This window comes from Perognathus longimembris, chromosome 28, assembly GCF_023159225.1.
Source record: "Perognathus longimembris pacificus isolate PPM17 chromosome 28, ASM2315922v1, whole genome shotgun sequence".
Classification (NCBI taxonomy): Eukaryota; Metazoa; Chordata; class Mammalia; order Rodentia; family Heteromyidae; genus Perognathus; species Perognathus longimembris.
Genome location: NC_063188.1, coordinates 41,726,739 through 41,752,557, shown reverse-complemented (window position 1 = coordinate 41,752,557; position 25,819 = coordinate 41,726,739). Strand labels below are relative to the sequence as shown.

Genomic DNA, 25,819 nt, shown 5'->3' with positions numbered 1-25,819 from the left:
TTACCATTTTTGGAATTTTATGAGCTGAAATACATCAAAATGATAGCTTGAAATATACCATAATGGGAGAGAATTTATCAGATACAGCCAACAGAGACGTTTCTTCTTTAGAAAGACAGTTTCAAAACATTTACCCTCGTGCACTACCAGTTTCAAAAAAATAAATGCATATCTTCATGTAGGTGTTTTCTTTAACTAGTTAGTCCCTCTACATTTTCTACTTCATTCTCTGGGTTTGTTTCCCTTTCTCCAGTGCTTGGGAAACCACCGACTTTTTTTAACACAAAAATTTGTAAACAAAATGTAAATAAAAATGTAAATAAAGCCAGTGAAATGAAGTAGGCTGCAAAATGTGTCATTCTTTGCTCTCCTTTAGCCTTGTGAGCTGAATCCAAATTACCATTGTCATCCTACTCACACTGTAAAATGTAGAAAGGATATGTAAGAAATGATAAAAAAGAAAGAAAATAGGCTCAGAAACAAAGTAAAAGAAAATTATACCCATAGTTTTGAGGTCTGGCAAATCATTGTGGATCTTAATTTTTTCACTATATACTGAGCATTTTGGACAAAGGATCAGTAGCTTTTTCTCAGCTATAAAATTTTATGCTCATGTGTTTTTTTTTTTTTTTTTTTTATTTATTTATTTTTTAAACCTGGGCCTTGGACTCAGGGCCTGAGCACTGTCCCTGGCTTCTTCCCGCTCAAGGCTAGCACTCTGCCACTTGAGCCACAGCGCCACTTCTGGCCGTTTTCTGTATATGTGGTGCTGGGGAATCGAACCTAGGGCCTCATGTATCCGAGGCAGGCACTCTTGCCACTAGGCTATATCCCCAGCCCATGCTCATGTGTTTAAAGATACATGAATGTTCCATGAAATTTTCCTTTTGATAGTTAGTTAGAGGTAAGAATCTTATGGAATTTCCAGCTTATGCTGGCTTTCAACTGATACCCTCAATTCTCCACTTACTAAATACCTACGATTTCAGGTGTGATCCACTGGTGTCAGGCTCATGAAAACATTTTCTAAAAAGCACATCCAGTTAGTTATGACATCCTATCGCGTAGTTCTGCTGGTTCATTTCTGGACCTTCAGTTCTATTCCATTGGTCTTCAGTCCTGTTCTTGTGCAAATACCAAGCTGTTTTTACTACTATAGCTTTGTAATACAGCTTTATCCTGCTACTTTGCCAAAGTTATGGATAAGTTCAAGTAACTTGGGAGTAGAGTCTATGGGGTTCTTTAAATACATGATCATGTCATATGCAAAGGGAGAGTATTTGACTTCATCTTTCCATATTTGGATCCCCTTTATATTTGCCTCTTGCTTTATTGCTCTAGCTAGATATTTCAGTACTGTGTTGAAGAGGAGTGGAGAGAGCAAACTTCCTTGTCTTGCTCTTGATTTTAAAGGAAATCTCTTTAACTTTTACCATTAAGTATAATGCTTGCTATAGGTTTGTCATAGACAGCCTTTATTATATTCAAGATGTTCCCTGAAATCCTAGTTTCTCCAAATCTTTCATCATAAATGGGTTGTGGATTGTGTTGAATGTTTTTTCTGTGTCTAAAAACATAATCATGTGATTCTTGATTTTGCTCTTATTGATGTGGTGAATTACGTTAACTTACTTGCATATATTAAACCTGCTTTGCATCCCTGGAATTAATCTGGTTTGATTAATGTAGGATTTTTTTGATGACTTGTTGAAGTCGATTGGTCTGAATTTTTTTGAGAATTTTTGCATCAATGTTCATCAATGAAATGGGTCTGAAGTTCTCTTTCTTTGATGAGAACCTGTCTGATTTGGGGATAAGGGTTATATTGGCATTACAGAATGTGTTTACTAGTGAATTTTCAATTTCATTGAATATTTTGAGGAGTATAGGTGTGAGTTCTTTTTGAAGAATTCTGCTATGAGCCTATCTGAGCCTGGGATTTTCTTGGATGGGAGATTATCTATTGCAGTTTCTATTTCAGTGCTTGATCTGGGTCTGTTTAGTAGGTTTAAATCTTGATTAAGTTTGGGCGTATCAATTTTTGCTCAGAATTCGTCCATTTCTTCCAGGTTCTCAAATTTATTAGCATATAGTTTTGCAAAATATTCCCTTGTTATATTCTGAATCTTGTTTTTTTTTTCTCTGTGGTGATGTTTCCAGTCTCATCTCTGATTTTCTTTCTTTTGTTGATTCTATGTTCCTTAGTTCTTTAGTTCTTTGCTTCCTTCTATTGGCCTGGGGTTTGGCTTGTTGCTCTTTTTAAAGTAACTTAAGTTCCTTCATTAAATTGTTGGATTGAGATGTCTCCAAGTTGTTGATGTATAAATTTTCCTCTGAGTACTGCTTTTGCTGTGTCCCAAAGGAGCTGGTATTTTGTGTGTTCGTTTTGGTCAAATGCCATAAACATTTGCATCTCTTTTCTGATTTCCTCAATGACCCACTGGTGATTCAGCAATGTGTCATTCCATCTCCATTAGTTGTAGTTGGCTATTAGTATTGAGCTCTAATTTTATTCCATTGTGGTCTGAGAGAATGCAAGTAATGATTTCAATATTTCTGAATTTGTACAAGTTTGCTTTGTGCCCTAAAATGTGATCTGTTTTGGAGATTGTTCCCTGTGCTGCTGAGAAGAATGTATCTTCTGGTGTTGCTGGGTGGAATATGTTGTAGATGTCAGTAAAATTTAGTTGGTTTATCCAGTTTTTTAGTTCTGAAGTTTTTTTGTTTAGTTTTTGGTGTGTTTGTCTGTCCACAGGAGACAGTGGTGTGTAAAAATGTCCAACAATCAATGTGTTTGTATCTATGTGTATTTATAGAGTCAGTAGTGTTTGTTTGATGATGTTGGATGCTTCAGCATTTGTTTATAGATGCTTAGGATGGTTATATCCTCCTGTAGGAGAGATCCCTTTATTTGCATGTAGTAACCTTCTTTGTCTCTTCTCCCTGATTTTAATTTGAAGTCAATTTTATCTGACACTAGGACTGCAAATCTAGCCTGCTTATGGAGGCCATTAGCTTGATACATTTTATTCCAGAAATTCACATTCAGTATATGTTTGTTTTTGTTGGCAAGAGGTATCTCTTGAAGACAGCAAAATGATGGATCTTGATTTTGGGTCCAACTTATCAATCTTTGTCATTTAATTGGAGAGTTAAGTCCATCAATATTGAGAGTACTGAGAGGTGTTAGTTTGCTCCTTTCATTATATTTATCTTTTCATGAACTGTGTCTTCCCAATTCTTGCTCTAATAACCTGGTTATCTATTTAGGGTTCATTTCTCTGCCAGTATGGTGATCTTGTTGATTTTCGATGTGTAGGATATCCTTGAAGACTTTCTGTAATTCTGGTTTGGTGGAGATATAGTTTCAGTTTTTCCTTGATGTGGAAGACTTTTATTTGACCTTCGGCTATGAAGAAGAGTTTAGCTGAGAACAGTATTCTTGTTTGGTAGTTATTTTTCTTTAGGGTGTGGCATACCTCATTCTAGGCTGTCCTTGCTTTCATGGTCCCTGCTGAGAAATCTGGACTAATTTTGGTTGGCTTTCATTTTTCTGTGATTTTTCTCTTCTCCCTGGAAGACTTAAGGATTTTCTTCCTTAGTTTCTATTGATCCTGTCCATATTGCAATGTGTCAGTGGGATGTCCTATTGTGGTCTGGTCTGTTTGGGGTTTTAAAAGCTTCTTTTATTTGCATGGGCTTATCCTTTAGGATACTTGAGAAGTTCTCTGCTAGTATTCTGTTAAACAAATTTCCTATTCCGTTAACTTCCTTTTCTAGGTTCACCTCAGTTCTTATTAGCCATAAATTGGGCTTCCTGATTGTATCTCGGAGCTTCTGAAATGATCTGTCTTGTTTTTTAGACTGGTTTTGTAATATTTTTTGTTCTTTCTCCATAAAGTCTAGACTATTCTCTATTCCTGAGATTCAATCCTCTGCATCATCCAGTCTGCTCTCTAGGCTATCTACTTTATTTTTCATCTCCCTTCCTTCTGATTGGTCTTTCTTGATGGCTAACATCTATCTGCTATAATTTACTATCATGTCCAGTATGGATTTCTTTACTTCATTAATTTGGTTTTGAATGCTGTCTCTAATCTTTTACTTGAGTTTCTATTCTTTAGTAGGTGTCTTTTTCCTTCTGTTGGAGTTCATTTATCTTTCTTTTTGTGGGAGCCATGAATTCCTCTATTAATTTCTGGTTGACTTCATCGTATCCATGTACTATTCTTTGGTTCATCTCCTCATGCTGTAGAATACTTTTCTGGAGAGATTTAAAGTTTTATCATTTTTCGCAGCAGACTTTGTATAGCACTTTATGTACCATCCTATAGATCTTTGACTGCACTTTTTCCTGCTTATTTTGAGTGGGACTTGAGATTCTCTGACTTGCCATTTTTCTTGCACTGGTTCTGCCTACTTGGATGGAAAAGCTAGCTCAAAAGCAGACCAGAGCACAATTTAGGACCGGAACGCAACTTGAGCAAACCCTGTTGTACAAATCCTCGAGGTTCACAATCGTAGACAGGTAAATTCTCTCTTCTTTTTTCTGTGTAAAACAGTTTTAGTTTCTCCACAGAATACAATTTTAATATAAACACAAACCCTGTGCCCTGTATTCAGCAATTGGGTTCTATTCAGTTATAACTATGAACTAGTCTGTTCTTACGTTTAGTTCTAACTGGATTGATAGGATTGCTCTATGAACTCCTTTGGCTCAGTCAGATTGGACAAAAATACCACCTATATAGCTTGCCAATAATCAGGGATCAATGGACTATGGAGGTCCTAGAAGTAAATTTAGTAGGGGAGGATAAGAGTAGAGAAATGAAAGGAGTAAAAGTAACAGAGGGATATTGATTTTGATTTGAAATGAAAAAGTGGAAAAGAGTACAAAACTAAGAAAAACATCATTAAATGATAAATGACAATAGAACAACAAAGGAAACAATACTAGTAATAATGAATGTGAAATTTAAAAAAATGTTTAACAACAAATAACGAAAACAAACATACAGTAGAATTATATAGGTGTAGAAGAATACTGCTAAATTTTAGGGTACTGAGCTTGAGAGGCAGAGGTTTCTGGTAACTGGGGGCTGAATTTTGTTTGTACTATATGGGGAAGGAAGTGTATTCAATGCTTTTGACTATGTAACTAAGAATGAGAGAAAAAATGAAGAATATTTTTAAAAAGTAAAATACCTGAGTTAAAAATAAAATGCAATGATAAAAAAGAGTAAAAATTACAAAATGTAAGAAAGGGAAGGGAAGATAAAAAAAGAAGAAAAGGGGGGAACGTCAGAAAAAAAGTAAAAAAATAAGATTAAAAAATTTTAAAATATTTAAAAATATAAAGAAATAAAAATGAAGAAAAATCTGACAAAATTGAAAAGTTATAATTGTTGAAGTCTTCCTTGTTTGGGTGGTCTTGTGGCTGCCCTCTGACCTCTTTCTAGTCTCTGGTTTCCTTGCGATGGTCTGTTTTCCTGCACTTTGCAGGGGCAGGTCTGCTGTGACCGTCTTCCCAGGGTAATTTATTCCTAGTGCTGTGTGGTTTCCATGACTGCTGGGTAGGAATTGGGTGCCCTCTGTAACTGGGGGATGCCAGTCAGACTTGGGAACCATGGCTTTTCCCAGTTTGTTTGCTGAGGTGCTCTTTCACCTGGCCAGGACCTGATCACCACTTTTGTTTTGATTTTTAGAAACTCCTGCAGCTGGCATGACTGCAGATAAGCAGTTGGGCAGGGTCACCTGAGGCTGTGTTTTCCTGAGGCCAAAAGCTGAGCACATGGAGGAAATTCATTCCAGCTGGGTGGGGAGAACTTCCCCTGGGTGGAGCTGGCTCTCACTGCTCAGTTACCTTTGCCCTTTTCAAAGATGGCCCCTTTGTCCTCACTTTCCCCTGGCCTGTTTTATTTCCTATCAGCTTTGGACAGGTTTATGCCAGAGTCAATGATGGTGTTTTTCTCTGATGGCAGGGGAAGGCCTACCTTCCAAATGCTGTTCTGTGGGCACAAGTGAGAAGGTCTTTTGAATGTGCTCTCCCAGAGTGGTGTTGGGCAGCCATGCTACTGCTGCCTGGAGCTCAACTGTGTTTTCTCAAGCCAGCTGCCTAGCCTTTTCCTCTCTGGCCAGAATCTCTACACTATTATGGCTTACTTGAAATGACTTCCTAGCTGTGGAAGTTTCTCTGGAGTAGTAAACTGGGTTCTTTGAGAGAGCTTAGATATGGGTCTGCTGCTCCTCTGCCATTTTATTCTGCTTCCCCCATTTTGCCAATCTTTGTACAACACTGCTAATATTTTTTTCAACTATTCTGAATGAATCAATATTTCTTACTTTGTATATTTCTTCTCTGCAGTTTTGATGGTACCAATGTGTGTTTTCTTACTTCCTTCTCGTTGTGCATCACATCATTCTTAAATATCCTGTTTTTGCTCTTTGCCCTTGGGGAACTCTCCCTTTAGAGTCACTATAAATCATATTAATAATGCGATTAAATAAGAGTGCTGGGACTAGCCTAGAGAGTGTTTAGAGATGTTACAAACAGAAGTGACAAAGTGAAATTGTAAAATTATTCAGTAAAAGTAAATCTAAAGTAGACAGAGGTATGCTATAAGTGACCATACAAAATATATAGGTATATATGTGCACTGATAGGGCCATTAAAGTGTTGCCATTTTCTTCAGAAGACTATGAAGTCACTCCATGCAAAATACCATAGCTTAATATAATTGATTATTTAGGATCCCTTTGTTCAAGAGTTTGGGCAAATTTTGCCTCACTTATTCGTGTCTTCTAGGTAGTACCACCCAAAAGCAATTAATAGTGTTTATCTGTTGAATTGGCTGGTCTGGGTTTCCAAGAAAGTTCTTACATTGTGGTGCTTCCCCACATGTGCTTTATGTTCCTTACAGCCTGGTGCTTCATCAGAGCATGGCATCAAAGTAAACCATACTTATCAGATGGAAGAAGCAGAAGCTGCAACGTAGACATCTTTTGATTTGAGCTATAAAGTACTGAATGACACTTTCTCTGTTTCTTCTGTGTTAAAGCAATTTAGTTTAAGTAGTTGTACAAAGAAATTTCTATTTAGCAAAGCAGCTTATGGATGCAATGCATCTTGCTCAGTGTCACCCCTTTCAACATTCTTAGCCATCTCTCTCCTTCCCACTCCTTACCTCATTCTTCTTCATTTTATAGGGTATACACTGAATTCTTATCAATGCACTTTGTAAGACCAACTCAACTGCAAGAAGAAGTAAAATAGACTCTAGTGCTTCACTGATGATGATTGTAGTTCTGAATTTAATTTTTCTGTCAAAGTGATGTACAGAGTGTTTACAGTTATATGTATAGGTAGTGAGTACATTTCTTGTGACACTTCTTACCCACTCCTTCACTGATCTCCGACCTTCCCTCCCCTCCCCAAGTGGTGCAGTTAATTTCCAACAGATTGTCTTGTGAATATCACTGTTGCATTAGTTCAAATTTTATGCATTGTCTCATCATTTTCATGTTCTCCTTACCTTCCATAATTCAGATAAACATATAAACAATACCCAGGGTACCAAATTCAAATACAGTGAAAACAGGGAATAAACCATAGGAAAGAAAAAATGAAAGATAAATGACATAATTTCACATAGTACATTAAAATAATGTTTTAATTTTCATATCTTAGAGTTCCTTTCATTTAGAAACATCTTGTATGATTATATGTGAATGGCTATTGAGCTATTGTGATCCTCTGCTAGGACTCTCCTAGAGATATACTAATTATTACTAGTGAGAGAAATGATAAATCTGTGTTTTTTGGGGGTCTGGCTCACTTCAGTTAATATGATTTTTCCAGGTCTTTTCATTTCCACATGAATGGAGAAATGTCATTCTTTTTTATGGAAGAATAGAATTACATGGTTTATATATACCACACTTTTCGGTCCATTCATCTACTGAGGGACATTTGGGTTCTTTCCATATTTTAGCTATGGAAAATAATGCTTCAACAAATGTGGTTGCGCTGGTAGCTTTAGTATGGCCTTGTTTGGGATCCTTTGGGTAAATATCCAATGGTAGGATTGCTGGGTCAAAAGACAGCTCCATGTTTACTCTTTTGAGGAAGTTCTATACTGCTTTCTAGAGTGTTTGGACAAGTTTACACTCCCAGAAACAGTGTAGTAGTGTTCCTTTTTGGCCACATCTCCTCCAGCATCTGTTGATAGTAATTTGCTTGATGATGGCCGTCCTAACTGGATTGAGGTGGAATCTCAAGGTAGTTTTGATATGTATTTCTATTATGGCTAGGGATGTTGAGCATTTCTTCATGTGTTTATTGGCTATTCTTCCTTCCTCTTCAGAGAAGTATCTCCCTATGTCTTTAGCCAATTTTTAATGAGGCAGTTGTATCTTTGAGGATTTGTTTTGGGGGGCTTAATTTTTTGAGTTCTAAGTATATTTTAGGTATGAGTCATTTCTCTGTATTGGCTAGTAAAAATTTCTCCCAATTTGTAGACTTTCTATTTATCTTGCAAGCTACATCCTCTACCATACAGAAGGTCTGCACTTTCATGCAATCCCATTTTTCCAACCTTTCTTTGATTTGTTGTGTTCTGAATCATTAATAAGAAAGTTACACACAATTGACAGACCGACTGCCAGGAGTGCAGAGTCCAGACAGCGGGACTCCACGGACAACAGGGAGATTGCGAACCAAGACACATGGCTACGGTGGCGATGGGAAGTTCAGGTCCACACAGGGAACCGACGTAAGTGGCTGTGGAACCCAGCGGTGCAGAAGGGGCAAGCCGGGGATGCCACACAACCTTTTGCCATACCACACAACTCCACCCCCGAAGGACCAACGGATGCGCGGGACACACACACAATCCAGGACCATTGAGTCCCCCATTACCCACTCCCCCAAAGGGAGACCAACTATCAGAGACACAAACCCTACAAAGAAGCTAGATCTCCCTCCCTCCTCCTCCCCACCCTAAGGGAACAAAGAACCCCCAAATCAGGCTGGAAGCTCCCCTCAGGCTCTGGGAAGTAACAGGAGTTTAGCAGAGGAAGGGCGGAGCAGCCCCAAGGCTGCCCAGGAGCCTGAACTGGCCAAACTGGCCCTGTCCCGTTCCCAAGAGGGGCTGGGGGACGGCCGGCAGTGCAAGCCCCACCTGAGGCACCTGGACCTCTCGGACTTTTACAACTAAAATCACAGGCGCTGGTGGGCAATACCAACACAGCAGGGACACCTGGGCCTGATCACATGCCCCCTCACAGTGGAAGCACATTCTGAGGGAGCTAACCCGCGCCTGGATAGTTGATCCCACTGGACCCCACACATACCGCCCCCCACAGTGGACTCGCGGGAGGGTGCAAGCAGGACCCAACAACCCGGGGCTCACTCTGGTAGGCGTACCCCACTCAGGTGGACAGGGCCACAGCGGCAGTGCCCATTGTAGTGGGCGCACAGCGCACAGGTGGGCGAGGCCCCCAGCGACAGTGCCGGCTCTGGTAGGCATACCCTGCTCAGTTGGGCAGGGCCACGGTGGCAGCACCCGCTCTGGTAGGCACGCCTACACAGGAGAGCAGAGCTCTCCATTGGCCCGTGCCCACTCAGTTTGGTGCATTTTACACAAGTGGCTGGGCCACACCTCAACAACACTGGCCCCGGAGCAGTCCACACAGGAAGGCGACCTGCCTGTGAGGTGAGCTCCTCTGATCAAGATACAGAGTGGAAAAAAGAACCAAAGAAGAGTTAAGCCTCCATGCCATGATGAATCAGTGACCAGCAAACCCCCAACAGGGGCACGCAAGGGTCAGCACAGCACAGCGGCAGGAAACTGTCCCTCAGAGAAAGACAGAGAACCTACCGGCCCCCAAGTGCAGGGAGAGTGACCACCTCAGCAACAACTGAGAAGGTCACGCTCACCCATTGGGAAGCAAGATTCAACAGCCAAACCCATGCCCAGAGCCAGGACACCAGGGCACAAGGCTCCCACTGACAGACCAGCAGGATCCAGCACAAAACCAAACCAGGGAAGCCACCCACAGATCTCCAGATGCACAAATCACAAAGAAATATTAACACAGTTCTTCAAAATGCAAGCCAACTCTCCAGCTCCAAAAAGCAGCATGACTGAAGAGGAGCTATGGAGAGTAAAAAAGCAAATGAGGCCATGTTAACAGAAATGATGGAAAGCATCAGAAACGAAATCAGAAAAAAATTCCAGGAGTTTAGAGTGGAAGTCTTGAAGGACATCCAGGAAGCCAAGAAAGAAATGGAAGCAAAAATGGATAAAATGCAAACCTCCGTTAAAGAAGACTTTAACATACTGAGAAGTGAAATGCATGAAAAAAATAGAATTAAAATACAACTCTTTAAAGGAAAAAATTTCCATGATCAGAGCTGATCTGACAACCATAAATAGCTCTCTGACATCCATAAACTCCGCAATTGAATCCACAGCACAAAGAATTGACCATATGGAATCCAGAATCTCTCTACTGGATGATGAAGCAGCCAACAACAACCAGAAAATGACCACACTCCAAGAAACGGTGAAGCTTCAGGGCACACTAATCCAGGAACTAATGGACAAATACAAGAGATATAATCTGCGCATAATTGGAATAGAAGAAGGAGCCGAATACCAGAGCAGAGGGCTTCATCATATTTTCAATAAAGTTATTGCAGAAAACTTCCACAATCTCACAAGGGACCTCATCCAGGTAACCGAAGCCTATAGGACACCTGGCAGGCCAGACCCCAGAAAAGCCACCACAAGATACATAATATTCAAGACTTCAGATCTCAAGAATAAAGAGCAAATTCTGAACACAGCCAAAGTGAAGAAAGAAATTTTCTACAATGGGAAAAGGATTCGAATAACAGCAGACCTCTCCACACAAACCTACCAAGCGTGAAGTGAGGGAAGAACACCATCCAAGTTCTACAGGCCAACAATATGCAACATAGGATTAAATATTCAGCGAAATTGGCATTCACATTCGCAGAGAAAACCAGATCTTTCCATAGCAAAGAGGATCTAAAGGAGGATGTGAATAAAAAACCAGCCCTACAGCGAATTCTAAGAGGGGAATCCCACCCAACAGTGATTGTACAGGACACACAGACAGAAACAGAAAGAAACTACAATAGCCAGAGCCCAGCAGAAAGTGCAGCTCACTAAAGACAAGAAAAAAAAAAGAAAGAAAAAAAAGAGGAACAAACAGCCCAAGAAGAAAATGAAAGGAGAAAAAACACTCTTATCCTTGATCTCTTTGAATATAAATGGTATAAACTCTCCAATAAAGAGGAGCAGACTGGCAGAATGGATCCGCAAACAAAAAGTTGGCATCTGCTGTCTACAAGAGACCCACCTTACAGCAAGGGACAAAAACAGGCTCTGAATGAAAGGATGGAGCAAGATCTTCCAAGCAAACGCACCTACCAAAACGGCAGATGTAGCCATACTGATCTCTGACAAGCTGGACTTTTCATTAAAATCAACTCACAAAGACAAAGAAGGACACTACATTTTAATAGAAGGAAAAGTCCAGAATCCAGACATCACGGTAATAAATTTATACTCACCGAACAAAAGAGGCACTACATATGTCAAGCAAATTCTCACAGAATTACAGAACAAGACAGATGCAAACACAGTCATAGTGGGAGACTTTAATACCTCACTCTCTCCAAGAGACAGATCCAACACCTAGAGGTTCAGCAAGGGAGCTGAGGACCTAAGTAACACCGTATCCCAAATGGATCTGACAGATCTATACAGAATCTTCCACCCTACAGAGACCTAATACACCTTCTTCTCAGCAGCACATGGATCATACTCCAAAATAGACCATGTCATAGCCCACACAAAGAACCTCAGCAAATACAAAAGTATTGACGTCATCCCATGTATTATATCTGATCACAGTGGATTAAAGGTAACCCTCAATAACAATGGTTACCACAGAGGCTCTACACATTCTTGGAGGCTAAACCCCACACTGTTATCAAACACTTGGGCCACAGACCAAATTAAAGATGAAATCAACGAAATCATGTTTTGTTATGAAATCATAAGCCACAATGACAATGAAAATACATCACAAAGAAATCTATGGGACACAGCTAAGGCAGGACTGAGGGGCAAGATCATTGCCCTCAGCACTCACATTAAAAGAATGGAAGCAGAGCAGGTGAATAACCTCACTATGAAACTAAAACAACTGGAGAAACAAGAAATGACAGAATCTAAAATGACTAGGAGGAGAGAGATCACAAAGATTAAAGAAGAGATAAATCTGATTGAAAATAGAAGGACCATTCAACAAATAAATAAGACTAAAAGCGGGTTCTTTGAGAAAATAAGTAAAATTGACAGACCCCTTGCAAGACTTACAAAAAAAAAAAAAAGAGAAGGGACTCATATACGTGAAATCAGGGACTCCACCGGAAAAATTACAACAAGTACACACGATATTCAAACAATCATAAGGAGCTATTTCCAGAACGTCTACTCAGTAAAAGCAACAATTTTACAGAAATGGATCAATTCTTAGAGAAGTATAAACTGCCCAAACTGAACCAAGAAGAAATAAATCAACAAAATAAACCAATAACTTACAGTGAGATACAGGAGGTAATCAAGAACCTCCCAACAAAGAAAAGCCCAGGCCCAAATGGATTCACCAATGAATTCTACAAAACCTTTAGTGAGGAGCTAATACCAATACTCCTCAAACTCTTCTGCGAAATAGAAACAGAGGGAGAAATCCCAAACTCATTCTACGAAGCTAATATCATACTCATTCCCAAACCAGGCAAAGACCCCCCAAAAAAGAGAAATACAGACCAATATCACTAATGAACACAAACGCAAAGCTCTTCAATAAAATATTAGCTAACAGGATCCAGAAACTGATCAATAAAATTATACATCATGACCAAGTAGGCTTCATCCCACAGTCACAAGGATGGTTCAACATCCGTAAATCAATCAACGTAATTCACCACATGAACAGAACTAAAATCAAGAATCACATTGTTATCTCAGTCGATGCCCAAAAAGCCTTTGACAAAATACAACATCCATACTTATTAAAAGCTTTGGAGAGAACAGGAATAGATGGAACATTCCTCAAAACAATAAAAGCCATATACAACAGACCAACTGCTAACATCATATTAAATGGAGAGAAACTTCAATCATTCCCCCTAAACTCAGGAACAAGACAAGGATGCCCACTCTCCCCACTTCTGTTCAACATAGTGCTGGAATCCCTAGCCATAGCAATAAGGCAAGAGGAGGACATCAAAGCGATCTACATTGGCAAGGAAGAAATCAAGTTATCCCAATTCGCATACAACATGATCTTATATCTGAAGGACCCAAAAAACTCAGTCCCCAAACTCCTACACCTAATAGGCTATTTTGGCAAAGTAGCAGGATAAAAAAATCAATCCACAAAAGTCAGCAGCTTTTCTGTAGACCAGCAGTATACGAACAGAAAAGGAAATTATGGAAACAATTCCATTTACAGTAGCCAAAAAAAGAATAAAGTACCTAGGGATCTACTTAACCAAGTACAATGAAAACTATAAAAATCTAATAAGGGAAATCAAAGAAGACACAAGGAGATGGAAAGATCTCCCATGCTCATGGGTAGGCAGAACCAATATAGTGAAAATGGCCACATTGCCCAAATTGTTATACAAATTCAATGCAATCCCTATCAAAATCCCAGTCACATTCTTCACTGAAATAGAGAAAGCAATCCATAAATTCATATGGAACAGCAAAAGACCTAGAATAGCCAAAGCAATTCTAGGCAAAAAAAAAGCATTGCAAGAGGTATTCACAATACCAGACTTCAAGCTCTACTACAGGGCCATCATAACCAAAACAGCATGGTATTGGTATAAAAACAGATCAGAAGAACAATGGATTAGAATTGAAGATCCAGAAATAAACCCGCACTCTTACAGTAAGGCGATATTTGACAAAGGAGCTAAAGATATACAATGGAATAAACATAGCCTCTTCAACTACTGGTGCTGGAAGAACTGGGCAGCCATATGCAGAAAACTCAAAGTAGACCCAAGCCTATCACCATGCACTAAGATCAACTCAAAATGGGATCAAGGACCTCAATATCAGACATGAATCCTTGAAACTCCTGAAGGACTGAGTAGGAAAGATGCTAGAACTTATAGGCACAGGAAGGAACCTCCTGAATATAGTCCCAGGGGCACAAAAAATAGGGGAAAGACTCGACAAATGGGACTACTACAAATTAAAATGTTTCTGCACAGCTGAGGACATAGCCACAAAAATAGAAAGACAGCCAACGATATGGGAAAGGATATTTACCAGCACAGGTAGACCTACAGTTGCTTCTATTCCTTCCTGCAACATTTTCAGGGTATCTGCTTTTACCTTGATGTCTCTGATCCATTTGGAATTGATTCAGGTTCAGGGTGATATATAAAGATTTAATTTCACTTTTCTACAGGTGTTTAACCAATTTTGGAAGAACCATTTGTTGGGGAGGCTGTCTTCATTCCATATGGTTTTTTGGGAGGCTCCCTTTTCAAAGATTAGGTAGCCATAGGTATGCAGATTCATTTCTGGGTCTTCAGTTCTATTCCATTGGGCCTTAGGCCTGTTCTAGTGCCAGTACCAAGCTATTTTTAATACCACAGCCTTGTAATAGAGTTTCCTGGTTTGTATTGATATTCCTCCAGTACAGTTCTTCCTACTAAGGATTGTTTTTGCTCTTTGGTGTTTTTATTGTTCTATACGACTTTTGGATTGCTTCATCTATTTCATTAAAGAATGGTGTTTTGATATTGCATTGAGTTTGTAGATAGCTTTTGGCAGTATTGCCATTTTCACAATGTTAATCTTCAGAACCCAAGAGCATGGGAATTTTTCCACTTCCTTAGTTCTGCTTTAATTTCCTTTTTGAGGTTTAAAAATTTTTCATCATAGAGGTCTTTTACTTCTTTGGTTAAGTTTAATCCTAGGTATTTTTTCGTGAGGCTACTACAGTAGAAGTTACTTTCGTGATTTCAGCCTGGCTCTTCTCATTGTTGACATACAGAAATGCCATTGATTTTTGAGGATTAATTTTATCCCCTGCTACTTTGCCTAAGTTTTGGATCAGTTCAAGTAACTCGGGAGTAGAGTTTATGGGGTTCTTTAAATACAGGATCATATCATCTGCAAAGAGGGAGTTTTATTTATTCTTTCCCTTTTTGTATCCCCTTTATATTTGCATCTTGCCTTATTGCTCTAGCTAGGAATTTTAATAATATACTGAAGAGAAGTAGAGTGAGCAAACATCCTTGTCTCTCCATTAAGTATCATGATAGAATCACCTTTGTCATATAGAGTGTTTCTTATATTCAGGAATGGTTCACGGATTCCTAGTTTCTCCAGAGCTTTCATCATAAATGTGTATTGGAACTTGTGAAAGGCCTTTTCTGTGTATATGGAGATGATCATGTGGTTCTTTTCCTTGATCTTATTGGATGATTGCGGTTTTTGGAGACTAACTACCATAAAGACATTTATAGAGAACAGTGATATGTTTGGATTATAATCCAAGTACAGTAGGAAGCTGTTGAATGTTTTATTTTACTTTATTTTGTTTTAGATATGTTTTTGGTATTATTTGAGTTTGAACTCAGATTGTCATGGCTGCTAGGCTGCCACTTTACTGCTGGGCTGCGCCTCTATCCCCCTTTTTCAATATTGTTTTCTTTTGAGATGGGTCTTAATTTTTGCTAGGTCTGTACCTAGAGTATCATATTTTTATTTTTGGCTTTTTGCTGCAATTGGGCTGTTAGGAAAATTCTTCTATGCTAGATACTTCTATAGAGATGGAGTCTTATAATTTTTTTCACTGACCTGGGCTCAAACCAACAACTTTATTATATCAGCCTCCTATTAGCTGCTTCACAACTTTTGATTGAGAAGGACTCTCACAAATTTTTCCTTGGGCTGACCATCCATAATCCTCCAGAGTAGCTAGGATTCCATATGTGAGCCAACAAGAACAAGTATATTGAAAGTTTTAATCAGTGCAGTGATGTAATTTGATTTATGCTTTAAAATTTTTGTTCTGGCTTCTGTGGACAAGAGACTTCTATACTCTGAAAGTACAGTTTTGAGGAGCATTTAAGAGGATATTGTAGCAGATAACAATAAAAACCAGTGATGTATTATACTGAGGTACTATGAATTGGTGTGAAAACATATGGGTAGATTTGGAATACCATAGATATACAAAAGAGAAAAAATATGTATAGACTTAAACTATGGTGTGAGCAGGAATGGAAGAAGAGAGGAAGACTACTAGGACTCTGTATTTTTGATCTGAGAAACAAAAAAGGTCAAAGTACCATCTAAAAATGAGAAAGTTTGAGGGAGTGCATAGTAAATGAAGAGAGCCAGTAAATTTAAGTTTTCTTTTGCCAACATAAGAGCAAATTGTAGACATACTGAAATAATTTAACAGTCACTCACACTCTTTACCAAAATCTATATAAATAATGCTGAAGTGGGTGACATTGATCAAGATGCATTGTATTCCTAGACTGCATTGTTGAATGGCAAATACTTTGTACAACTACTTAAAGATAATAAAAATGTTGAAAATGAAACAAGGGAAATAGTCTTAATAATTTACACTTAGGCCTTACTCTATACTTCCCTCTGCTATCAGAAATATGTTTCAGGTTCAGAAAAACGGAACTTTAGAAAGGTTATTTGGCCAAATCCATGAAATTATTGGTAGGTGGGGCTAGGATTTTAACCCAAGTAGTTGAGACAGGAAGGTTATATGCTAATAACACAGAGTTTTGTGCACAGTTATCCACTATATTGGAACATTTAATGTTACCATATATGTATAATAATTGTTCCCATAATATTATAATAATTGAAAGCATTCTCATTTGTGGTGTGGTTTGGTTAAATTATTTCCATGAGGGACACTTGAGTTTTCTAATCTCCTTTAGGGTAGAAGTTTGGCTGCCAGAATTCTGAAATCTTAGTAGGGGAAGAATTATGTGGCTCTTAATATTCAACATGTGAACTTTAATATAATCCTCATTTTGATACAGTAGCTCAATCTTTATACTTACTACCTCCTATTCTAGAAAAATCTTTATTTTTCTTTGTATAGAGAATCAACTCACTATTTTTCAATAGTTATAGAAAAGGGAAGTACAACAGTGACTTGATATAGACAAAATGCTTGCATTCTAACTCTTTCATTAAAATCCAGTAAGCATTGCCAACCCATTTCCATGCTTTTAGCCTGTTATTCACCTTGCAGACGTATTTGGCAAGTGTTGTGGGGTACAATGGTATGATCTAGTTCCTTTTGGCCCCCTTTCACTGTAAGATTGGAGTGTGCCAATTAAGTTTTCACTCATTCATCAGTTTTGCATATTGCAACACTTTTTTGCTTGTTACATATTTTCCTATTCTTTTGGTCTTACTAACGTTATCTCTTCTTCCAGCTTTCATAATTTTGCCACAATTTTCATGGAATTGATGAAAGTTAACAAGGAATTGAAGCACTAATTTTTGTTACTTCCAAACAGGATTGAGATATATGATCACAAATTAAGTGGCATGAATTTTTGCTGCTTTATTCTCTATGAAAAATGGGGTGGTTAATTTGCATCAGTTTAAAGTAAATCTTGTTTTAAATATCACTTCTTCAGAGAAGACTTCTAGATCAAATTTTCTCAGGTTATTCCACAGTTCTTTATTATTTTCAGCAGCAGCCTCTGAGTTTTATTGCCTCCACTTAAAAAAGTCACAATTTGTATTTATTTCATTATATAATACGAGGGCGGATCTAGTCATTTTATCATGCTACACTGCTCCTCTAGGCAAGGAGGAACAATATCTTTCTAGTTCACCTTCATTTGAAATAGCACCATGCACAGGGTAGGTATGAGATAAACACATATTGCAGTAAATGGAATTTAGAGTTGTTGCCTCAGAGTGATAATGAATCATTACCTCTCTTGACTGGGAGGTCAAAACAGAAAGTAGTACAACAAAGCAAAAATGAATGCAGCTCAGTTTTGTAAGACAGTGACTTGTTAATTCTCAATTATAATATAGTATTCCAGTCTTTCCCTAATCCAATAAGCATCATTCATGTATGTTCTTGTGTTATCAGTTAAGAAATTATAGGAAAACAGAGTCAATAAATATCCTGTCTAGCTTTTGTAACAAAAGTTCACAAAGCCTCAGATTTTGCTGGCTTTGTCAACTACTGCATTAGCAGGACCTTTTTTTTTAATTGAAGCTGGCCTATGAAGTGGAAAACATTTTTGGAGCTAGAAAATGTTTGAATTGCTGCAGTATTAGAAAAGAAACCAATTTATCGAATGGCACAGCTGTTCACTGTATGATCATTATGATCCTTGTTATTTGGGTGCTGGTTGGTATTTATATCTAATTAGCTCTCTTACACACCATCAAGCAATCTGCACTTATAGGATAGAAAAAAACCCTAAAATATATAGAGTTACAAGCTTCCAAAAACGTATAACAGAATGAATTCAGGTTTAATTCACTGCAGAGCAGTTATTAACAAACCACTAAAACTAGTTAGTTTGCACTTTTACTTGCATATGCATGTTTTTCTTTTCCATGGGAGATAGAAAAGCTATAGAAATAAACTTCTTGATAAATTATGTTCAATTTTAAATTGATGACCCTTTTTTGTCATTACTCATTGACCTTGGAGAGGTGAACTGTGCCAAATGAGATTTTGCAATGCATTTCCCCACTGATGCCCATTTATTGGTATACATATAACATTTTATAATACATTAATAAAATGTCAGTTCTTAGGATTTTATTAGGAACTTTTGTGTTTCCCAATCAACATCATGTTTCTGCATAAACCATTTAGGGACAGATTAATGTTTATGAAAGTACAGGTAGTTGCAAGCATGTTTTAAGTATATGACTTATTGAAAAGAGCAACAAACCAGACTCTTATATTTGATAAAGAAAACCATCATGACCTCATTGAAATTGCTATATTACATTTTCAATCCATTTTCCATTTTAACTTTTTGTTTTGGAATAATTTCAGCTTTGTAGAGGAATTGCAAAGTTAGTAATGTGGTGTTATGAACTGAATGTTTGTATTCTCCTTCAATACTTAGGTTGATGACCTTATTGTAGAGATAGGGCCTTTAAGGAAGAAATTGAGGTCAAATGAAGTCCTTAGGCTGGGGCCCTGATCTAATAGTGTTAGAATCCTCTTAGAAGACATACCAAGGAGTTCATGTTCTATTTTCATCTCTCCCTGTGTACCCTTGTGCTGACAAAGGGCTACTGAAGACATAGCAATAAGATAGCTCTGCAAGCCAGGAGAAGCTTCATAAAATCAGACAACACTGGCATTCTGCATTCTACCATCTACCCTTGTGCTGACAAAAGGCTACTGAAGACATAGCAATAAGATAGCTCTGCACAAGCCAGGAGAGGCTTCATATAATCAGACAACACTGGCATTCTGGATTCTATCATCTAAATTCTACTCATGAGAACTGTGAAAAAAATGATTGTTTTGTCTTTTAAATCACATAGTCTATGTCATTTTTTTCATGGTAGCACAAGCTGAGTTAACAGAGTTCCCACATAGCCACCCACATGTGTTTCACTAATAACATGTATATAACCATAGTATATTCTTATCAAAATTAAGATTTCAGTGATGACATTATTAACTATATAATTTTCTAGAATTCACTTACTTTATATACTAATATCATTTTCCTGTTCTGATACTGGAGTCTCTGTTGTTTTTAGTGCCCATGTTACCTAATTCTCTTTCAGTGTGATAACTTCTCATGATATGCACACTATTATCTGGTGTTTCTCATGAACTGCCTGAGGTTGTCTTGGGGAATGTACACAAAAAGAAGTGACACATATCACCATATGAGGAGGTGAAATTTGTTCTAGGTTTTATTCATAGTTAAAACTATTCTAGACTTCCGGGAAGATGGTGGAGGAGCAGCAGAGCCCTAGCTGAGCTCCCTCCAACATCAAAGTTTTCCACTCATGAGAAATTTTCACTCCAAGAAAGAAAGCCAAAGTAAGTTATAACAGTACAGGGATTCTGGCCAGGAAGGAAAAATTGACGTTGCTGGTCTGAAAACACAGATTTGAGCTCCGGGCAGCATCCCGCCACCACGCCAGTGCTGAGGCTGGCACAGCTCCCCATACTCCATGCAGCTAAAGAACTCAGCGGAGACCAGGGAGAAATCCTCCAGATGGCAGCAGACAGACATGGATCACAGGCTGAGCACGGACAGGCTGAAGTCGCAGAGAAAGCGTGAGTACCCCATGAAAGACATTCTCACTCGCACCCACAGAGCAGCTTCTGGGAGGTAGCCCTTCCCCCACTGCCAGAGCAAAGTGCCATCTTTGACACTGGCATAGGGTCAGACCAGACTGGAACTAAAGCAGCCCTTGGAAAAGCGAGGACAGAGCGGGCATCTTTGAGAAGGGCAAGAAGGACTGACCAGTGAGAGTCAGCTCTGCCCAGGAGAACGACCCCTGCCCAGGCTGGGGGCTTGTCCTGGGCCAAGGCTCAGCCAGAGGTGCCCAGCCCTATTCCCTGGAATTCCTAAATTAAAAGCGAAAGTGGCGAGCAGCTACCAGTGGCATGGAACAGCCAGATGGGAGAACAAACAGTTCCTGAGAGAGAAAAACGGTCCCATCACAGAGGAAGCCCAATTCCAAGCCCGAAATGAAGCTGAATTCAATACCCAGCTCTGCCCAGGAGGCCACCCTGACCAGGAGGGAAGAACCTCACCCAGGCAAGCAAATCTCAGCCGGGTAAACCAGGCTAGAGGTGCCCTGCCCTGCTGAATCCACAGCCTATTCAAAGCCAGGCATTAAAGGCAGCAGCCCCACAGCAAACAGGAGGAGCCACGGTTCCCGAGACTGTGCAGGTGCCCCATCTACAGATGACGCCCAAGTCTTACCTGCAAGCTATGGGAACCATAGAGACCCAGGATTTCACTAACAGGGGAAGAGGGTCAGAGCAGATCCACCCCCTGGGAACTGAACGAAAGTCAAACCAGCCAAGCAGCAAAATAGACTGCAGGCCATCACAAGGAAACCAGAGACTGTAGAAAGCCCACCCAAACAAGGAAGACTCCATTTTTTTCAAACATTTTTTAAGCTTTCTTTATTTTATTACTTTTTTATTTTTTCATTTCTGAAATGTCATTGTTTTTTTTTTGTTTTGTTTTCCATTTTTACCTGTTTGTTCTATTGTTCTATCAAGTTGTTTTTTTTTTATGGTTGTTCATTTTTCTGTTTTTTTTCCCTTTTTTAAAAAAATAATTTTTCTGTTTTGTGCACCTGTCTTCCAGTATTTTTTCTTTATTTCTCTCTTTGCATTTTCTTTCTTTTAAAATTACTTTCCTGTGAGTAATACCTCCACTCTTTACTGCTAACTCTCCATTGTCTACCATTTTAACCTTGTTCTTTCTACTGATTCTACTCTCCTCCACATTTCCACGTCACTGAAACTAAACCAAAATCATCACCCCCCCCATACATTTTACTCTATTCTCTTTACTACCTCTAACTTACCCTCTTGACTTACTTCCAGGACCGCCAGATTCCATTGACACCTGTATCTAATGCCTAACGTATGAAACTGTAACCTCTCTGTACATCAGTTTGATAATAAAATTAAAAAAAAAACTTATTCTAGATTTTAATCTTAATTGTGGATGGAATTAGTGAACAATCAAAGTGATATGTACTAGATTTTTTCACTGAATAGTTATTCTCTATACAAATCCTGTTTTATTAGAATAGAGGTACAAAATACAGCTACACTCAATGATAAGGGAGTGAAGTTTCACTTCCTTCGAGGAAGAATATTAAGCTATTTGTGAACATGTGTTAAAAACAATTGCAGAGATTAATATTTTAGGAGAAAACTTTGAAGCTATATACCTATCTTCTTTTGTGAATCTTCTAGTTTTGTGCATTAACTTTAGCATTCATACTTTGCTATTGTAAGATATAGTGATTTTCTAGTTCTTCTGTTTTGTCCTCACTTATTAACTAGAATTCCTCTACAAGGAAGATTTATTCGCTTCTTCTTACATTGTATATATCAGTAGGGATTCACTGATATTTATTTTTTCTGTTATGATCTAATATTATTATTTTCTGTCTCACCTTACTTGCTCCATATTTAACTATTGTAAGTTATTTTACAGACCTTATTCTTTTTTTCTTTTTAAAAGAGAATACATTTTTACTCTCATTCACCATGTGATCCTGTAAGGGAATTTTCTATTTTCCATATTTTAGACACAAAATCATCATTTTTCTAAAGATCTTTGCTTACTTTTATTGGAGAACAGAATTTAATAAAAAGCAAACGTCTGATATGATGTTACCATAACCAGAATAATGGAGTAGTACTTAGAAATCATGATCCAGTCTCTAGGTATATTTTTTTGTGAGTGAGATATCAATGCTTCTAAGCCACTTTAGATCACAAAGCTAGGAAAGATTTTAAGATATGCTATTTGATGTATACAGAAATATCTATATTCAGTTGTGCTTTTGCATATGCACATATAATGAAATTAGTCCATTGTGAGTATTCTAAGTCCAATCCAACATCACAGGGTTAATTGTAGTATGTCTTGTTTTCTTATTTGTCATTTGTTTTGTATATCAGGTGAATCTTGGATAATACCACTCATTACATATTTATTTATTTATTCAACTGTAGAATATACATAATTATGACAACTGGTAGCCCATTTATCACTGGAAAGGATCATTAGCTAGAGTCCAATGTTTCTGTGATTTAGGGGTTTTGTGTTTAACACTGTGTAGTCAAAATTCTACTTTTAAAACATTACTCAGGTCAGTTCCTGTCTTTCCTAATGTCTATTTTTTTCTTTCATGCATTTTTAAAGGAACATTTTTGCCTTCATTGTCAAAATGAAGTACAGAAGTGTTACAGTTTCATATTTAAGGCAGTGAGTACATTTCTTGTTCAACTTGTTACCTCCTCCCTCATTTCCCCCTGCCTACCCCATCCCCCTTCCCCTCTCTTCCCATGAGCTGTACAGTGGGCTTACACCAAATGGTTTTGTAAGTATTGCTTTTGGAATGATTTGTCTTTTTATCCCTTGTCTCTAGATTTTGATATTGCCTTTCCCTTCCCCAGTTGTAATACATGTATATACAGTATCCAGGGTACTAACGTGGGATACAGTGATAGTAGGAGTACAACCACAGGAAGGGAAAACAAGAGAAACAAAAAAGGGATGGTTTCACATGGCAGGTTAAAAATAATTAAAATAATAATATAACTCTTGCTTCCATATTGTGGAGTTCATTTCACTTAGCATCATCTTATGTGTTCATAAGGGCACAGCTATTGGGCTCTTCTGATCGTCTGCTAAAATTAGCCTAAACATGTACTAATTATTCCCCATGAGGGAAATCATAGAGTCCATGTTTCTTTGGGTTTGGGTTTGGGTTTTTTCCAAGTCCTTCCATTTCCTTATGAGTGCAGCAATGTCATCCTTTCTGATAGAAGAATAGAATTCCATTGTCTATAAATACCACATTTTCCTGATACACTAGTCCAGTGAGAGGCATCTGGGTTGGTTCCATATTTTAGCAATGACAAATTATGCTGTGATGAACATTGTTGTGCTGGTGGCTTTAGTGTGTTCATGCTTCTAATCTTTTGGGTAGTTGCCCAAAAGTGGGGCTGTTGGGTCATAGGGGAGCTCTATGTTAAGCCTTCTGAGGAACTTCCATTCTGCTTTCCAGAGTGGGTGAACAAGTTTACCTTCCCACCAACAATGTAGTAGGGTTCCCTTTTGGCCCCATCCCCCCCAGTATTTGTTAGGGTTAGTTTTCCTGATAATGCACATTCTTACTGGGGTGAGGTGAAATCTCAATGTTGCTTTGATTTGCATCTCTTTTACAGCCACTTCTGTAGAGCACTTTTTCAAGTGTCTCTTGGCCATTCTCATTTCCAATTCAGAGATGTCTCTTTTGAGGTCTTAGCCCATTTGTTGAGGGGGCCGTTGATTCTTTGAGGATATTTTTGGGTGGAAGTTCATTTTTTGAACACTGAGTATACTTTAGATATGAGGCCTGTGTCTATTGTATGGCTGGTAAAGATCTTCTCCCAATCTGTGGTCTTTCTGTTGATCTTGCAAAGTATGTTCTTTGCCCTGCAGAAGCTCTGCAGTTTGATGCAGTCCCATTTGCCCAATCTTTCTTTGATTTTGTGCACTTCTGGGCCTTTATTAAGGAAGTTTCGTACTTTGATGAGGAGCTCAATTGTTTCTGCTATTCCCTCTTGTAGAGTTTTCAGGGAATCTGATTTTACTTTGAGGTATTTGATCCATTTGGAATTGATTTTGGTGCAGGGTGATATATAAGGATCTAGTTTTAATTTGTTACAGGTGTTGAACCAATTTTGCCAGCACCATTTGTAGAAGAGGCTTTCTTTTCTTTCATCTTGTTTTTTATCTCCTTTATCAAAGATTAAGTAGCCACAGTCCTGCAGTTTCATTTCTTGGTCTTTAGTTCTGTTCCGTCGGTCCTCAGCCCTGTTCTTGTGCCGATACCAAGTTGCTTTTATTAATATAGCTTTGTAATTCAGGTTGAAGTTTAGTATTGTAATTCCTCCAGCACTCTTCTTTCTACTTAGGATTGTTTTTGCTATTCAGGGTCTTTTATTTTTCTACATGAATTTCTGGATTGTTTCCTCTGTTTCATTAAAGAATAGTGTTGGGATATTGATGGGTATTGCATTGAATTTGTAGATAACCTTTGGTAATATTGCCATTTTACAATGTTAGTCCTCCCAACCCAGGAGCATGGGAGGTTTTTCCATTTCCTTAGTTCTGCCTTAATTTCCCTTTTCAGGTTTTAAAGTTCTCATCGTAGAAGTCTTTTGATAATCCATGATTTTTAGGGTTTATTTTACATCCTGGTATGATACCAAAGTTTTGTATCAACTCAAGTAACTTGGGAGTGGAGTCTATAGGGTTCTTCAGATACAGGAGCATGTCATCTCCAAAGAGAGAGAGAGATAGTTTAAACTCATCTTTTCCTATTTGGATCCCCTTTATGTCTTTCTCTTGCCTTATTCCTCTGTCTAGGAATTCTAATACTATGTTGAAAAGGAGACGAGAGTGGACAACATTTTCTTGGTCCTGATTTCACAGGATATTGCTTTAACTTTATACCATTACAAATAATGCACGCAGCAGGTTTGTGGTCGATAGTCTTAATTATATTCAATAATATTCCCTGGAATCCTAATTTCTCCAAAGTTTCATCATAAATTTGTGCTGGATTTCATCAGGAGCTTGTTCCCCAAATAGTAAAACAATCATGTGATGCTTGACCTTGCTCTGGTTGGTGTGGCAGATTATTTTTATTGACTTGTGTATACTGAACCAGTTTGCATACATGGAATTAATCCAGTTTGGTCATCGTGTATGATTTTTTTTGAATAACTTGTTGAAGTCGATTGGCCAGAATTTTGTTGACAATTTTTGCATCGATATTCATCAAGGGTATTGGTGTATAGTTCTTTTTCTTTGATGAGTCCCTGTCTGGTTTTGGGATAAGGGTTATACTGGCATCATAGAATGTGTTTGGTAGCAAACTTTCACTGTCAATTTCATTGAAGACTTTGAGAAATATTGGTTTAAGTTCTGTTTTGATGGCCTTGTGGA

At 38.3% G+C, this 25,819-nt stretch overlaps 1 long non-coding RNA gene across 1 annotated transcript; it reads right to left on the bottom strand.

The window, feature by feature from the left end:
- Window positions 1–814: 814 nt before the first annotated feature.
- Window positions 815–25,313, bottom strand: LOC125344134. The gene is made up of 3 exons (XR_007209414.1): window positions 25,179–25,313; window positions 16,545–16,547; window positions 815–843 (listed from the first exon to the last, which is right to left on the bottom strand). It is a non-coding gene; the product is annotated as an uncharacterized LOC125344134 (long non-coding RNA).
- Window positions 25,314–25,819: the final 506 nt, after the last annotated feature.